At 39.7% G+C, this 17,500-nt stretch overlaps 2 long non-coding RNA genes across 2 annotated transcripts in view; one reads left to right on the plus strand and one right to left on the minus strand.

The window, feature by feature from the left end:
• LOC138370961 (uncharacterized) overlaps positions 1-7,217 on the plus strand; it is an 11,165-nt gene extending 3,948 nt beyond the window's left edge. Inside the window, exons 2-3 of the long non-coding RNA XR_011230275.1 lie at positions 1,024-1,140; positions 6,912-7,217. This is a non-coding gene — a long non-coding RNA (uncharacterized lncRNA). The remainder of the gene's footprint in view (positions 1-1,023; positions 1,141-6,911) is intronic.
• Positions 7,218-13,884: 6,667 nt separating this feature from the next.
• The window catches only part of LOC138370962 (uncharacterized), a 7,841-nt gene continuing 4,225 nt past the window's right edge, over positions 13,885-17,500 (minus strand). The window contains exon 3 of the long non-coding RNA XR_011230276.1: positions 13,885-14,180. This is a non-coding gene — a long non-coding RNA (uncharacterized lncRNA). The remainder of the gene's footprint in view (positions 14,181-17,500) is intronic.

Genomic DNA, 17,500 nt, shown 5'->3' on the forward strand with positions numbered 1-17,500 from the left:
TCTGACACTCATATATATATATATATATATATATATATATATATATATATATATATATATATATATATATATATATATATATATATATATAATAACTTCAGTTGAGTTTTCAGTTGCATATGTCCTGGGGACCATTCAGGCTTGTTCGCATATATATATAATGTGTGTGTGTGTGTGTGTGTGTGTACTCACCTAGTTGTGCTTGCGGTGGTTGAGCTCTGGCTCTTTGTCCCGTATGTATGTATTCATATATATATATATATATATATATATATATATATATATATATATATATATATATATGTATAATATTTTATATATCCTGCCTGAAATGCTGCGTGTACTAGTGGCTTTACAAGATAGTTCTTATAAAGATAGCATTTTGTGGTTATTCTCTATATCTGGTTCACCTAACAGTAAATAAGTACCTGGGAGTTAGACAGCTGCTATGGGCTGCTTCCTAGGGATGTGTGTGTGTGTTTTTATTCATGTTGAATTTTACAAAGTAGGAAGAGATGTTTGTAAAAAAAAAATCAAATATTTTTGAAAGTATAAGTAGATTTGATATTTTTCTTTAATTGTTTATGTCTGCTGTCTCGCCTCCTTTATAAAATGGCATCATTCTTGCTTTTTTAAGGATATCAGGAAAAGTAAGGCACTCCAGAGATTTGTTGACTCCTTCCTAGTGTTGCCTAGCCCAGCCCAGCCTAGACAATGCAGGCTGGGCATCCTAGCCTCACGCAGCTTAGCCCCCACCTACATGTAGCATCCCAGTCCATCCTAAGTGATCATTACCTTACTGGCTGTGTTTTCTCTTCAGCCCTGAATGTAATGTGGTGGAACATAAGCAGATACATATCAGGTCTTAGAGAATCTGAACTTCATACATTTCTTAATAATGTCTCACAAATATTTAAATAATTAAAACAAAATTGTATTATAACTTCATATTATTCTTGCAATTTATTTTTGCATTTTTTTTTATACAAAATTTACATTTTAAAAGATTACTTCTATTTTTAGATTGATGACTTGAAGACTACAGTGCCATCCACAGCAAATCATGGTCTTAAAATATCTCCTAGCAATGACGAGACCAATTTTCACAGAGATCAAATTTTTGCTAAGCAGTAGTCACAGGTAAATATATATTATATATATAATGTTATATATATAAAATTAACTACTTCATTGCTCAAAGCACCTTTAGACATTCTGAGAGTTGTGCTATTTTATTAATTAATTAATTAGGCTTTATTTTAATGTTTTGTAATGTTTTCATTACTTTTTTTGTTTTGAAATATAAATTGTTGAGTTTTGAAACATTTTGACATTAACTATACCTGAATATTTATAAACAAAAAAATACCAGAACTATGTCCTTGACAATTGCACTAAGAAGTCTTTGCCAAAATCAGGTGCTCAGTGCAGTAGTTAAAAACTTAAAAGTTGTACCACCTCTGGTGCAAGATTAGGGACCCATAGCCTCAGAGAAGAAAATAGAGAGTACTCAGAGAAGGCCTTGAATAATAGGCAGGCTGTTTGTGTGTGTTTCGACGGTAAGCTTGCTGACACCAAATGTAGTTACCTAAGTGTAGTTACAGGATTAGAGCTACGCTCGTGGTGTCCCGTCTACCCGGCACTCTTTGTCACATAATGCTTTGAAACTACTGACGGTCTTGGCCGCCACCACCTTCTCACTTAACTTGTTCCAACCGTGTACCACTCTGTATGCGAAAGGAATTTTTTTTATATTTCTTTGGCATCTTTGTTTAGTTAGTTTAAATCTATGACCTTTTGTTCTTGAAGTTCCAGGTCTCGGGAAATCTTCCCTATCGATTTTATCAATTCCTGTTACTATTTTGTACATAGTGATTTTATCACCTCTTTTTGTTGTCTTCTAGTTTTGGCATATATAATGCCTCTGACCTCTCCACATAGCTCTTGCCGTTTAGTTCTGGGAGCCACTTAGTTGCATGTCTTTGCACCTTTTCCAGTTTGTTGATGTGCTTCTTAAGATATGGGCACCACACAACCGCTGCATATTCTAGCCTTGGCCGAACAAAACTCGTGAACAATTTCTTTAGTATTTCGCCATCCATGTATTTAAACGAAATTCTGAAGTTAGAAAGCGTGGCATAGGCTCCTCACACAACGTTCTTTATGTGGGCCTCAAGTGATAGTTTTCTATCTAGAATCAACCCTAGACCTCTTTCTTTTATCAGAATTATATAAAGATTTCTCACATAATTTGTAGGTTGTGTGGGATCTATGTTCTATTCCACATTCCATAACATGGCATTTATTCACATTAAATTTCATTTGCCAAGTGGTGCTCCATATACTTATTTTGTCCAGGTCTTCTTGAAGGGCATGACAATCATCTAAATTTCTTATCCATCCCATTATCTTAGCATCATCAGCAAACATGTTTATATAATTCTGTATTCCAACTGGTAGATCATTTATGTAGACAATGAACATTTCTGGTGCATGTACTGTGGTACTCCACTTGTGACACTTCTCCAGTCCGATTGCCTCTGATTACTGCCCTCATTTTTCTATCAGTCAGAAAATTTTTCATCCATGTTAGAAGCTTACCTGTCACCCATCCAAAATTTTCTAGTTTCCAGAACAACCTCTTATGTGGAACTCTGTCGAAAGCCTTTTTTATGTCTAGATAGATGCAGTCGACCCAACTACCTTTTTCCTTTAAAATCTCTGTGGCTCAATCATAGAAACTGAGTAAATTCGATACACAGGATCTTCCAGATCGAAAACAATACTGTCTGTGTGATATTATATAATTTCTCTCCAGGTGTTCTACCCATTTAGTTTTTATTATTTTTTTTTTCAATCTTTTCACTGTTACACTTGTCAATGATTCAGGTCTATAACTGAGAGGGGTGGGGTCTTCCCTGTTGCCACTTTTGTAGATTGGAACTATGTTAGCCTTTTTCCACATGTTTGCTATGACTCCTATACACAGGGATGCCTGAAAGATCAGGTGAAGTGGAAGGCTGAGCTCAGATGCACATTCTCTCAGAACCCATGGTGAAACTCCATCTGGACCAACTGCTTTGTTCTTACTTAGCTACTTTAGCATATTTTCCACTTCATCTCTAGACACCTCTATACGCTCTATGATGTTCTCAGAAATTCTTATTGTGTCTGGTTCTCTTAAGATTTCATTTTGTATAAACACACTTTGGAACTTTTGGTTTAATGTTTCACACATTGCATTATCATTTTCTGTGAATCTGTTTCCTATTTTCAACCTCTGGATATTATCCTTTACCTGCAATTTGTTGTTTATGAATTTGTAGAATAGGCCCAGTTCTGTTTTACATTTATCCATTATCCCTTTTTAAACATTTCTTTCTGCCTCTCCCCTTACTGCTGTATAGTTGTTTCTCGCATCTTTGTATCGCTGGTATGATTGGGGGTTTGGCTTCTTTCTATGTTGATGCCTGCTTGATGGGGTTCTGCTCTTCTACTCCCCAAGCCCGGCCCGAGGCCAGGCTCGACTTGTGAGAGTTTGGTCCACCAGGCTGTTGCTTGGAGCGGCCCGCAGGGCCACATACCCACCACAGCCTGGCTGATCTGGAACTTCTCTTAGAAAACAGTCCAGTTTTCTCCTGAAGATGTCCACAGTTGTTCCGGCAATATTTCTTATAGTCGCTGGGAGGACGTTGAACAACCGCGGACCTCTGATGTTTATACAGTGCTCTCTGATTGTGCCTGTGGCACCTCTGCTCTTCACTGGTTCAATCTTGCATTTTTTTCCATATCGTTCACTCCAGTACGTTGTTATAATGCTGTGTAGATTTGGGACCTGGCCCTCCAGTATCTTCCATGTGTATATTATTTGGTATCTCTCTCGTCTCCTTTCTAGAGAGTACATTTGGAGAGCTTTGAGACGATCCCAATAATTTAGGTGTTTTATCTCGTCTATGCGTGCCGTATATGTTCTCTGTATTCCCTCTATTTCAGCAATCTCTCCTGCTCTGAAGGGGGAAGTGAATACTGAGCAGTACTCGAGACGGGACAACATAAGTGACTTGAAGAGTACAACCATTGTGATGGGATCCCTGGATATGAAAGTTCTCATAATCCATCCGATCATTTTTCTGGCTGACGCAATATTTGCTTGGTTATGCTCCCTAAACATTAGATCGTCGGACATCATTATTCCCAAATCCTTGACATGCTGTTTTTCTACTGTGGGAAGATTCGATTGTGTTTTGTACCCTGTATTATGTTTCAGATCCTCATTTTTGCCATACCTGAAATTTATCACTGTTAAACATCATGTTATTTTCTGCTGCCCAATCGAAAACTTTGTTGACATCTGCTTGTAGTTTTTCAATGTCTTTCATTCCATTTTTGTGTCTTTTGGTCTGTGGCCCTCTCTCAATTTCTGTTGAACCAATCCTGTTTTCTGGCCCTGCATCTCTGTTTTGGTATGAATGTTTGTGTGCCTTCATTGTATATTTTGCAAAATTTGGCATACATTTAATTTACTTCCCTGTCTAGCAACAAGTCTGCCTAATTACTTATTAAAAAAAATTTGAAGTTCCCCATAGTGACCTCTCTCTCTTGAAATCAAGTTTATCAACTGTTTCAATGTCCCCATTTTCTGTGTGTGTGTGTTTGGAGGCTAAGCTTGCTGATACCATGTGTGTGTGTTTGGAGGCTAAGCTTGCTGATACCATGTGTGTGTGTGTGTGTGTGTTTGGAGGCTAAGCTTGCTGATACCGTGTGTGTTTGGGGGCTAAGCTTGCTGATACCATGTATGTGTGTGTGTTTGGAGGCTAAGCTTGCTGATACCATGTGTGTGTGTGTGTGTGTTTGGAGGCTAAGCTTGCTGATACCGTGTGTGTCTGTGTTTGGAGGCTAAGTTTGCTGATACCATGTGTGTGTGTGTGTTTGGAGGCTAAGCTTGCTGATACCATGTGTGTGTGTGTGTGTTTGGAGGCTAAGCTTGCTGATACCATGTGTGTGTGTGTGTTTGGAGGCTAAGCTTGCTGATACCATGTGTGTATGTGTGTGTGTGTGTGTTTGGAGGCTAAGCTTGCTGATACCATGTGTGTGTGTGTGTGTGTTTGGAGGCTAAGCTTGCTGATACCATTTGTGTGTGTGTGTGTGTGTTTAGAGGCTAAGCTTGATGATACCATGTGTGTATTTGGAGGCTAAGCTTGCTGATACCATGTGTGTGTGTGTGTTTGGAGGCTAAGCTTGCTGATACCATGTGTGTGTGTGTGTTTGGAGGCTAAGTTTGCTGATACCATGTGTGTGTGTGTGTGTGTGTTTGGAGGCTAAGCTTGCTGATACCATGTGAGTGTGTGTGTTTGGAGGCTAAGTTTGCTGATACCATGTGTGTGTGTGTGTTTGGAGGCTAAGCTTGCTGATACCATGTGTGTGTGTGTGTGTTTGGAGGCTAAGCTTGCTGATACCATGTGTGTGTGTGTGTTTGGAGGCTAAGCTTGCTGATACCATGTGTGTGTGTTTGGAGGCTAAGCTTGCTGATACCATGTGTGTGTGTGTGTGTGTGTGTTTGGAGGCTAAGCTTGCTGATACCGTGTGTGTCTGTGTTTGGGGGCTAAGCTTGCTGATACCATGTATGTGTGTGTGTTTGGAGGCTAAGCTTGCTGATACCATGTGTGTGTGTGTGTGTGTTTGGAGGCTAAGCTTGCTGATACCGTGTGTGTCTGTGTTTGGAGGCTAAGTTTGCTGATACCATGTGTGTGTGTGTGTTTGGAGGCTAAGCTTGCTGATACCATGTGTGTGTGTGTGTGTTTGGAGGCTAAGCTTGCTGATACCATGTGTGTGTGTGTGTTTGGAGGCTAAGCTTGCTGATACCATGTGTGTATGTGTGTGTGTGTGTGTTTGGAGGCTAAGCTTGCTGATACCATGTGTGTGTGTGTGTGTGTTTGGAGGCTAAGCTTGCTGATACCATTTGTGTGTGTGTGTGTGTGTTTAGAGGCTAAGCTTGATGATACCATGTGTGTATTTGGAGGCTAAGCTTGCTGATACCATGTGTGTGTGTGTGTTTGGAGGCTAAGCTTGCTGATACCATGTGTGTGTGTGTGTTTGGAGGCTAAGTTTGCTGATACCATGTGTGTGTGTGTGTGTTTGGAGGCTAAGCTTGCTGATACCATGTGAGTGTGTGTGTTTGGAGGCTAAGTTTGCTGATACCATGTGTGTGTGTGTGTTTGGAGGCTAAGCTTGCTGATACCATGTGTGTGTGTGTGTGTTTGGAGGCTAAGCTTGCTGATACCATGTGTGTGTGTGTGTTTGGAGGCTAAGCTTGCTGATACCATGTGTGTATTTGGAGGCTAAGCTTGCTGATACCATGTGTGTGTGTGTTTGGAGGCTAAGCTTGCTGATACCATGTGTGTATGTGTGTGTGTGTTTAGAGGCTAAGCTTGCTGATACCATGTGTGTATTTGGAGGCTAAGCTTGCTGGTACCATGTGTGTGTGTGTTTGGAGGCTAAGCTTGCTGATACCATGTGTGTGTGTGTGTTTGGAGGCTAAGTTTGCTGATACCATGTGTGTGTGTGTGTTTGGAGGCTAAGTTTGCTAACACCGTGTGTGTACTCACCTGTTTAAATAATAATAGGGGTGTGTACCACCTCTGGTGCAATTGTAGGGACCCACAGCCTTGAAGAAAATAGAGTATTCAGAGAAGACCTTGTGGATTCTCACTGAACACTAATCTTTTCTTCTCCTACCACCCCTCTTATTTTGTTTTATGCTGTATTCTATTATATATCATATAAATACATAGCCAAATGGCAATATTTATTATGTCTATACAAAAAGAAGACATCCACTTTATTTTTTTTCTCTCCTTTGTTTCTATGTGGATTTTGTTGTGACTAATGATTCTCCTCCTTCCCATCAACAGGTCTTCCTCACTGGGCTTGCTCGGCTTTTGTGTTACTGTGAGGGTGCCATCATCGTTTACCCTTCAAGACTGACTCATGCTGGCATTGCATTTGTGGACTTCCCTTCACAGTAAACAGTCCTTCTCCATATGGTGATTGTCCAGGGCAAGCAGGGTGTGACTGCCATCTTGGAGAAGCAAGGTCTTTTAATATGAAGAATCTTCCGTCTTCTCTACTTACGCCAGCTTGTGCCGGCCTTGCATTCTTGTTACTTCATGGCCCTTGGGCCTTTTTTATTTATTTTACATAATAAAATTTTTTATTAATACCCGTGTTTCACAAGAGATCCTTAACATTTGAAGCACCAATTGTATTGACTAATGTACGTCTTCTAACCTTTAAGACATAAATAGACAAGACATAGATAAATGAGTGAATAATACTGAGTGACTAGGTTAGGGCGAGGAACATAGTTCAGTGTCTGGCTTTGGAAGAATGCCTACTGTTTTAGAAACCTTATTTCCATGATCATAATCGTATGGGTTAAAAAGCATTTGTTGTCACTCCTACACTGTGGCTTGTTGAGCTTGAAACCTTTGCTCCTTGTTCGTGTTACATCTGACCTTTTGAAGAAATTGTATGAATCAATATCCTCCAAATTGTTCAGTATTTTAAAGGTTTCGCTCTATTACTCTCTCATTTGCATATATCTAAGCATATAGATTAGATATAAATTTAGATTAGATTTTTTAGTCAGGTAAAGGTACATACATTGCAGATGAGTTACAAAGGGAAAGACATTGACTAGAGTTCACTAGCTCTATTGGAAGAGAAACGTCTGCAAGACAAGTGTGGGCAAAAATTAAGGTAGCAGCGGCTCACAACGACCCCCAACGGCTTCATTTTGTATCTTCTCCAACTTGCCCATCCTACCTTTACCAAAACAAGAAATGACAGGTGCAGCATAATCAATAAGAAATCTTACAGTACTCAAGTACATCATTCGTAGCACTTGGACTCCCACTCCTTTCCACAGCATGCCAAGGCCTTCAGAGGTTGTAATCTCTTCCGACATTGACTCAACAGTCTGTTCATCTCAGTTTCCAAACTCTCATAGGTATATCCAACATATATGCCTAAATATTTATATATATTAACTATATTTTTACCGTTTATTTCCAATATAATGGGCCTCCGACTTCTACATTCAAACTTTAGTTTTGTCTTCATTAACCACTAGTCCCATGTGGTGACACTGGTTTCCGAAATTGTCCAACACTGTTTGAATCTTTGAAATATCTTTGCCCTGAAACAAAATATCATCAGCATATATGATTGGAGTTACCCAATTTGAGTATTTCTCAGATGCTATCTTATTCATTAGTACATTAAACAGGGTGAGACTCAACACTCCTCCCTGAGGTGTGCAGAGTTCTTGACCTTGATACCTTGAACCATACAACCTTGATACCACACCTGAGCCTTCCTTTCCTGAAGATAATCCCCTATCCAGCGCAATAATCTCCCTTCAACACCAAGACCAGCTAATTCATATAAAATAACCTCTTTGTTGGCTTTATCAAAAGCTCCTTATAAATCAATAAAAATTCTATAATAATCATTACCATTAGCTAGACATTTAATAATACAGTCAGAGGTACTTTTTCCTCTGAGGAACCCGAAAAATTATTAGACAGCTGATCACCTATTATATACAAAAGTTTATTTAAAATGATCCTCTCCATCAATTTACAAAAACACGAGGTTAAAGACACAGGTCTGTACTCTCCATTGGCTTTAGGGATAAGGATGATCATAGTTCTTTTTCATTTACTGGGAATTCTGCCCTCTTTATAACTAATATTAAAGAGGTCTAACAGCGGGCTTTTCGTCATAATGGCAGGTTCATTAAGTATTTCATAAGTTACTCCATCCTCCCCAGGGGCGGTAGATTTCCCAACTTTAATCGCCGTTATTAGTTCTTCTCTGGTAATACCTGTGCAAGTGACATCACCACTGTTACCTGCTGTAAGTATAAAATCCTTTCTTAGATCTTTCCAAGAATCAAACGACTCTCTCGTTACAGAGGGTAATTAAATGAACTAAGTTTGGCAGCTTCCGCCCATTTATTTACGAGACCTTTTGCAATTCCTTACGGGTCAGGATGTGCAACAAAATTCTGCTTTTTACCCCTTATTTCATTTATGTCTTGCCAGATTTCCTTCAAGTTTCTTACTCCTAACTTTCTCTGCAAACTCCTGCCAATACTTGCTCCAAATTTCCTTTCTCTTCTCCGCACACTTTTATGGGGGGATGCTTTTCTATACATAAGAACATAAGAACATAAGAACAAAGGTAACTGCAGAAGGCCTATTGGCCCATACGAGGCAGCTCCTATTCTATAACCACCCAATCCCACTCATAAACTTGTCCAACCCGTGCTTGAAACAATCGAGGGACCCTACCTCCACAATGTTACGCGGCAATTGGTTCCACAAATCAACAACCCTGTTACTGAACCAGTATTTACCCAAGTCTTTCCTAAATCTAAACTTATCCAATTTATACCCATTGTTTCGTGTTCTGTCCTGTGTTGATACTTTTAATACCCTATTAATATCCCCCCGGTTATGTCCATTCATCCACTTGTAAACCTCTATCATGTCACCCCTAACTCTTCGCCTTTCCAGTGAATGCAACTTAAGCTTTGTTAATCTTTCTTCATATGAAAGATTTCTAATTTGGGGAATTAACTTAGTCATCCTACGCTGGACACGTTCAAGTGAATTTATATCCATTCTATAATATGGCGACCAAAACTGAACTGCATAATCTAAATGGGGCCTAACTAGAGCAAGATATAGCTTGAGAACCACACCAGGTGTCTTGTTACTAACGCTGCGATTAATAAATCCAAGTGTCCGATTTGCCTTATTACGATGTTTTCCGGTTCAATGTTGCATTAAATACATCTACCTCCTTAATTAAATCTTAATAAAATGCTTCTGCCGAAACTGGCTTATAAGTATCATACCAAGACTTAATATGACCAACAAGACCCCTTAATTCTCCTTTATTAAACTTTAAGCTTTTCCTCTGAAGGCAGGCATGCTTTTTATCTAGTTTAAGCTGTATTTGTAATGCAAAATCTCTTAGCATTTCATCCACAGTAAGACAATTCTCCTCTATGCCCTCAGCATTTATCAAACAAGCATAATCTAATCTCCCTCCCCTCAGATGAGTAGGAGAGGGCTCGCCCAGCAGTTGAACATCTTCATGTTCAACATGTTCATCTTCATGTTCAGATTGTTACCATCCCTATCCCCAGTTTCCTGGAGTGCTGCTATGTTAATATTCTCTCTAAGAGTATAATAGTGTATATCCACCGCTCTAGTTTTTAATCCATTAACGTTCCAAGATAATATTATCAATCTACTTTCATCCATGAACTCCGTAATATTTTTTCTTTCTCCTCACTTGCACAACTACTACTAACATCGAAGGTAATAGTATTCATATCTATTTTCTTTGTTATTTCTGTATACCTTTTTACTTTAACGAAGGTACCCCCCAGGTGTAGGGAGGAATGATCTTTTCCAGGTATATTTTGAAAATCAGCATCGTTTTGCCACGTACCGCTTCGGTGGTTAGGCGGTTCCATGAGTTAATAACTCTGTGGGTGAAAAAGTATCTCCTGTAACTGATAACTGGCTATTCAGACGAAGGACTTCGGGTAGATGTAGTTTACATGGACCTGAACAACGGTCGTAGTCTGCTGTCTGCTCTGTGTCGAGGCTGTAGCGTCTTGGGTCGATTAGAACTGTACACGCCGAGTGCTACATTCTTGACTGGAGATTGTACTGTGTGCTATTCGATTGATTGATGAAGATTAAGCCACCCAAGAGGTGACACGGGCATGAATACCCCGTAAGTGGTGGCCCTTTTGAGCCATTACCAATATCAAGAGCTGATACTGGAGATCTGTGGAGGTACGACTGCACCCTGCGTGACGGGAGATGTCTCCCGTGTGGTGTGTGCTATTCTGATTTATTTATAAAGATTAAGCCACCCAAGAGGTGGCACGGGCATGAATAGCCCGTAATGTGCTATTCTCAAGTCGCTTGCTTATGTACGGTGACGACACCTCACAGTAAGATATAGAAGGGTGGAAAACCGTTACCTGTAAATGGGGTCCCTCGATTGCTTCAAGCACGGGTTGGACAAGTATATGAGTGGGATTGGGTGGTTATAGAATAGGAGCTGCCTCGTATGGGCCAATAGGCCTTCTGCAGTTACCTTTGTTCTTATGTTCTTATGTTCTTAAATAGGGATAGGATTAATGCTTGTGTAATTAGTTATGCCATTAAGATGATGAGATAATGGAGTATAAGGATTACTCGATCACTACATCACCTTCAATTATTACTAGGGGAACTATTCCATGGTCCAGCGATTTTCTGAAAAGGAGTTTCACTGGCAAGCATAGTGAATTAAGAGCATAAGAATAAAGGTAACTGCAGAAGGCCTATTGGCCCATACGAGGCAGCTCCTATCTATAACCACCCAAACCCACTCATATACATGTCCAACCCACGCTTGAAACAATCGAGGGACCCCACCTCCACCACGTTACGCGGTAATTGGTTCCACAAATCAACAACCCTGTTGCCAAACCAGTATTTACCCAAGTCTTTCCTAAATCTAAACTTATCCAATTTATACCCATTGTTTTGTGTTCTGTCATGTGTTGATACTTTTAATACCCTACTAATATCCCCTTTGTTATGTCCATTCATCCACTTGTAAACCTCTATCATATCACCCCTAACTCTTCGCTTTTCCAGTGAATGCAATTTAAGCTTTGTTAATCTTTCTTCATATAAAAGATTTCTATTTTGGGGAATTAACTTAGTCACCCTACTCTAGACACGTTCAAGTGAATTTATATTCATTCTATAATATGGCGACCAAAACTGAACTGCATAATGTAAATGGGGCCTAACCAGAGCAAGATATAGCTGAAGAACCACACCAGGTGTCTTGTTACTAACACTTCGATTAATAAATCCCAGTGTCCTATTTGCCTTATTACGAGCATTCATGCATTGATCCTTTTGTTTTAAATTCTTACTAATCATAACTCCCAGATCCCTTTCACAATCCGACTTCGCAATCTCAACACCATCTAGCTCGTATCTTGTAACTATCATCATTACCTAGTCTCAAAACTTTACATTTATCAGCATTAAACTGCATCTGTCAATCTTTTGACCATTTCAAAACCCTATTTAGATCAACTTGAAGTGATAGTGAGTCTTCTTCCGTGTTAATTTCCCTACCTATTTTTGTATCATCTGCAAATTTGCAAATGTTGCTACTCAACATAAGAACACAAGAACACAAGAACAAAGACAACTGCAGAAGGCCCACCGGCCCATACGAGGCAGCTCCTACCTACAACCACCCAATTAATTTGCCAGTTCCTTTACGACTTGGGACTTAAATCCATTTACACTTTGGGCTTCTGATTCTTTTAGTTTGTCAATGCTCTTCCTGATTGTGTCGCGTGTAATTGGTATTTCTCTTAATTCATTCTCCTTACCTCCGACAAACATTTGTGTTGGTGATGGGATGTCATTCAAGCTTTCTAGTGTGAACACTGATGTTAGGTATTCATTGAGAGTGTTTGCCGCCCTTTTATCATACAACTTAAAATTGTTAGTCTCATCTTTTATGGGTCCTACGGAGTCAGTTCTTTGTTTGGGTTTTACTTCGTATATACTTGCCCGAAACGCTATGCGTATTAGTGGCTTTAGGTATTGTATTTTAAATTTTAAAATTTTGCCCCGAGGTGCGAGTTTATTGGGAGTACTTAGCTGTATCATTAGCAAGGTAATTAACTATAGTTTGCTGTCCTCCGTCCTTTAACAAACCCATTGACCCCTCCCCTAACCTGCCTATTTTGTGCAATAGTCGGTTTAGGATGATCCTTTCAAGCATCTTCCAAGTGCATTACATGAGACTGATAGGTCTATAATTGCCAGGGTCATTGGGTTTCGGTATTGGGACCATTATTGCATGTTTCCATTGTGTGGGCAACACTCCACATAGGAATGACTTGTTAAACAGGTGGAGTAGTGGATTGCCAGACACTTCACACAGTGCATTGAGTATGTCGTAGGTGACGCCATCTTCACCAGGTGCTGTACTTTTACCCTTTTCATAGCCCCCTTTACTTCCTTGGCTGTAATTGGTTCCCCATACTCGTCATCACTAGATTGTGCTCTTGTTATCCTAATCCTTCTGTCATTATGTCGGAGGAGCTGTTCCCTGCTTACTTCTGCAGGGAGGGAGGAGGATGATGCTGCATCACTCCACTTGTGAATTAGTTCTTCAGCCTTACCCTGGGGGTCGTTGTGAGCCGCTCTGTCCCCTTAGCTACCTTAATTTTTGCCCACACTTGTCTTGCAGACGTTTCTCTTCCAATAGAGCTAGTGAACTCTAGTCATTATCTTTCCCTTTGTAACTCATCTGCAATGTATGTACCTTTACCTGACTAAAAAATCTAATCTAAATCTATATCTAATCTATATGCTTAGATATATGCAAATGAGAGAGTAATAGAGCGAAACCTTTAAAATACTGAACAATTTGGAGGATATTGATTCATACAATTTCTTCAAAAGGTCAGATGTAACACGAACAAGGAGCAAAGGTTTCAAGCTCAACAAGCCACAGTGTAGGAGTGACAACAAATGCTTTTTAACCCATACGATTATGATCATGGCAATAAGGTTTCTAAAACAGTAGGCATTCTTCCAAAGCCAGATACTGTACTATGTTCCTCGCCCTAACCTAGTCACTCAGTATTATTCACTCATTTATCTATTTCTTGTCTATTTATGTCTTAAAGGTTAGAAGACGTACATTAGTCAATACAATTGGTGCTTAAAATGTTAAGGATCTCTTGTGAAACACGGGCATTAATAAAAAAATTTATTATGTAAAATAAATAAAAAAGGCCCAAGGGCCATGAAGTAACAAGAATGCAAGGCCGGCACAAGCTAGCGTAAGTAGAGAAGACGGAAGATTCTTCATATTAAAAGACCCTGCTTCTCCAAGATGGCAGTCACACCCTGCTTGTCCTGGACAATCACCATATGGAGAAGGACTGTTTACTGTGAAGGGAAGTCCACAAATGCAATGCCAGCATGAGTCAGTCTTGAAGGGTAAACGATGATGGCACCCTCACAGTAACACAAAAGCCGAGCAAGCCCAGTGAGGAAGACCTGTTGATGGGAAGGAGGAGAATTATTAGTCACAACAAAATCCACATAGAAACAAAGGAGAGAAAAAAATAAAGTGGATGCCTTCTTTTTGTATAGACATAATAAATATTGCCATTTGGCTATGTATTTATATGATATATAATAGAATACAGCATAAAACAAAATAAGAGGGGTGATAGGAGAAGAAAAGATTAGTGTTCAGTGAGAATCCACAAGGTCTTCTCTGAATACTCTATTTTCTTCAAGGCTGTGGGTCCCTACAATTGCACCAGAGGTGGTACACACCCCTATTATTATTTAAACAGGTGAGTACACACACGGTGTTAGCAAACTTAGCCTCCAAACACACACACACACATGGTATCAGCAAACTTAGCCTCCAAACACACACACACACACATGGTATCAGCAAGCTTAGCCTCCAAACACACACACACATGGTATCAGCAAGCTTAGCCTCCAAATACACACATGGTATCAGCAAACTTAGCCTCCAAACACACACACACACATGGTATCAGCAAGCTTAGCCTCCAAACACACACACACATGGTATCAGCAAGCTTAGCCTCCAAATACACACATGGTATCAGCAAGCTTAGCCTCTAAACACACACACACACACACAAACGGTATCAGCAAGCTTAGCCTCCAAACACACGCACATACATGGTATCAGCAAGCTTAGCCTCCAAACACAGACACACACGGTATCAGCAAGCTTAGCCTCCAAACACACACACACACACACACATGGTATCAGCAAGCTTGGCCTCCAAACACACACACACATGGTATCAGCAAGCTTAGCCTCCAAACACACACACACAGAAAATGGGGACATTGAAACAGTTGATAAACTTGATTTCAAGAGAGAGAGGTCACTATGGGGAACTTCAAATTTTTTTTAATAAGTAATTAGGCAGACTTGTTGCTAGACAGGGAAGTAAATTAAATGTATGCCAAATTTTGCAAAATATACAATGAAGGCACACAAACATTCATACCAAAACAGAGATGCAGGGCCAGAAAACAGGATTGGTTCAACAGAAATTGAGAGAGGGCCACAGACCAAAAGACACAAAAATGGAATGAAAGACATTGAAAAACTACAAGCAGATGTCAACAAAGTTTTCGATTGGGCAGCAGAAAATAACATGATGTTTAACAGTGATAAATTTCAGGTATGGCAAAAATGAGGATCTGAAACATAATACAGGGTACAAAACACAATCGAATCTTCCCACAGTAGAAAAACAGCATGTCAAGGATTTGGGAATAATGATGTCCGACGATCTAATGTTTAGGGAGCATAACCAAGCAAATATTGCGTCGGCCAGAAAAATGATCGGATGGATTATGAGAACTTTCAAATCCAGGGATCCCATCACAATGGTTGTACTCTTCAAGTCACTTATGTTGTCCCGTCTCGAGTACTGCTCAGTATTCACTTTCCCCTTCAGAGCACGGTTGCACGGTTGTTCCTGCCGGAACAACTGTGGACATCTTCAGGAGAAAACTGGACTGTTTTCTAAGAGAAGTTCCGGATCAGCCGGGATGTTGTGGGTATGTGGCCCTGCGGGCCGCTCCAAGCAACAGCCTGGTGGACCAAACTCTCACAAGTCGAGCCTGGCCTCGGGCCGGGCTTGGGGAGTAGAAGAGCAGAACCCCATCAAGCAGGTATCAAAATAGAAAGAAGCCAAACCCCCAATCATACCAGCGATACAAAGATGCGAGAAACAACTATACAGCAGTAAGGGAAGAGGCAGAAAGAAATTTTTAAAAAGGGATAATGGATAAATGTAAAACAGAACTGGGTCTATTCTACAAATTCATAAACAACAAATTGCAGGTAAAGGATAATATCCAGAGGTTGAAAATAGGAAACAGATTCACAGAAAATGATAATGCAATGTGTGAAACATTAAACCAAAAGTTCCAAAGTGTGTTTATACAAAATGAAATCTTAAGAGAACCAGACACAATAAGAATTTCTGAGAACATCATAGAGCGTATAGAGGTGTCTAGAGATGAAGTGGAAAATATGCTAAAGTAGCTAAGTAAGAACAAAGCAGTTGGTCCAGATGGAGTTTCACCATGGGTTCTGAGAGAATGTGCATCTGAGCTCAGCCTTTCACTTCACCTGATCTTTCAGGCATCCCTGTGTACAGGAGTCATAGCAAACATGTGGAAAAAGGCTAACATAGTTCCAATCTACAAAAGTGGCAACAGGGAAGACCCCACCTCTCTCAGTTATAGACCTGAATCATTGACAAGTGTAACAGTGAAAGGATTGAAAAAAAAAAAAATAATAAAAACTAAATGGGTAGAACACCTTGAGAGAAATTATATAATATCACACAGACAGTATTGTTTTCGATCTGGAAGATCCTGTGTATCGAATTTACTCAGTTTCTATGATTGAGCCACAGAGATTTTAAAGGAAAAAGGTAGTTGGGTTGACTGCATCTATCTAGACATAAAAAAAGGCTTTCGACAGAGTTCCACATAAGAGGTTGTTCTGGAAACTAGAAAATTTTGGATGGGTGACAGGTAAGCTTCTAACATGGATGAAAAATTTTCTGACTGATAGAAAAATGAGGGCAGTAATCAGAGGCAATCGGACTGGAGAAGTGTCACAAGTGGAGTACCACAGTACATGCACCAGAAATGTTCATTGTCTACATAAATGATCTACCAGTTGGAATACAGAATTATATAAACATGTTTGCTGATGATGCTAAGATAATGGGATGGATAAGAAATTTAGATGATTGTCATGCCCTTCAAGAAGACCTGGACAAAATAAGTATATGGAGCACCACTTGGCAAATGAAATTTAATGTGAATAAATGCCATGTTATGGAATGTGGAATAGAACATAGATCCCACACAACCTACAAATTATGTGAGAAATCTTTATATAATTCTGATAAAAGAAAGAGGTCTAGGGTTGATTCTAGATAGAAAACTATCACTTGAGGCCCACATAAAGAACGTTGTGTGAGGAGCCTATGCCACGCTTTCTAACTTCAGAATTTTGTTTAAATACATGGATGGCGAAATACTAAAGAAATTGTTCACGAGTTTTGTTCGGCCAAGGCTAGAATATGCAGCGGTTGTTTGGTGCCCATATCTTAAGAAGCACATCAACAAACTGGAAAAGGTGCAAAAACATGCTACTAAGTGGCTCCCAGAACTAAAGGGCAAGAGCTATGTGGAGAGGTCAGAGGCATTAAATATGCCAAAACTAGAAGACAACAAAAAGAGGTGATAAAATCACTATGTACAAAATAGTAACAGGAATTGATAAAATCAAT

Source organism: Procambarus clarkii, chromosome 34 (genome assembly GCF_040958095.1).
Source record: "Procambarus clarkii isolate CNS0578487 chromosome 34, FALCON_Pclarkii_2.0, whole genome shotgun sequence".
Taxonomy (NCBI): Eukaryota; Metazoa; Arthropoda; class Malacostraca; order Decapoda; family Cambaridae; genus Procambarus; species Procambarus clarkii.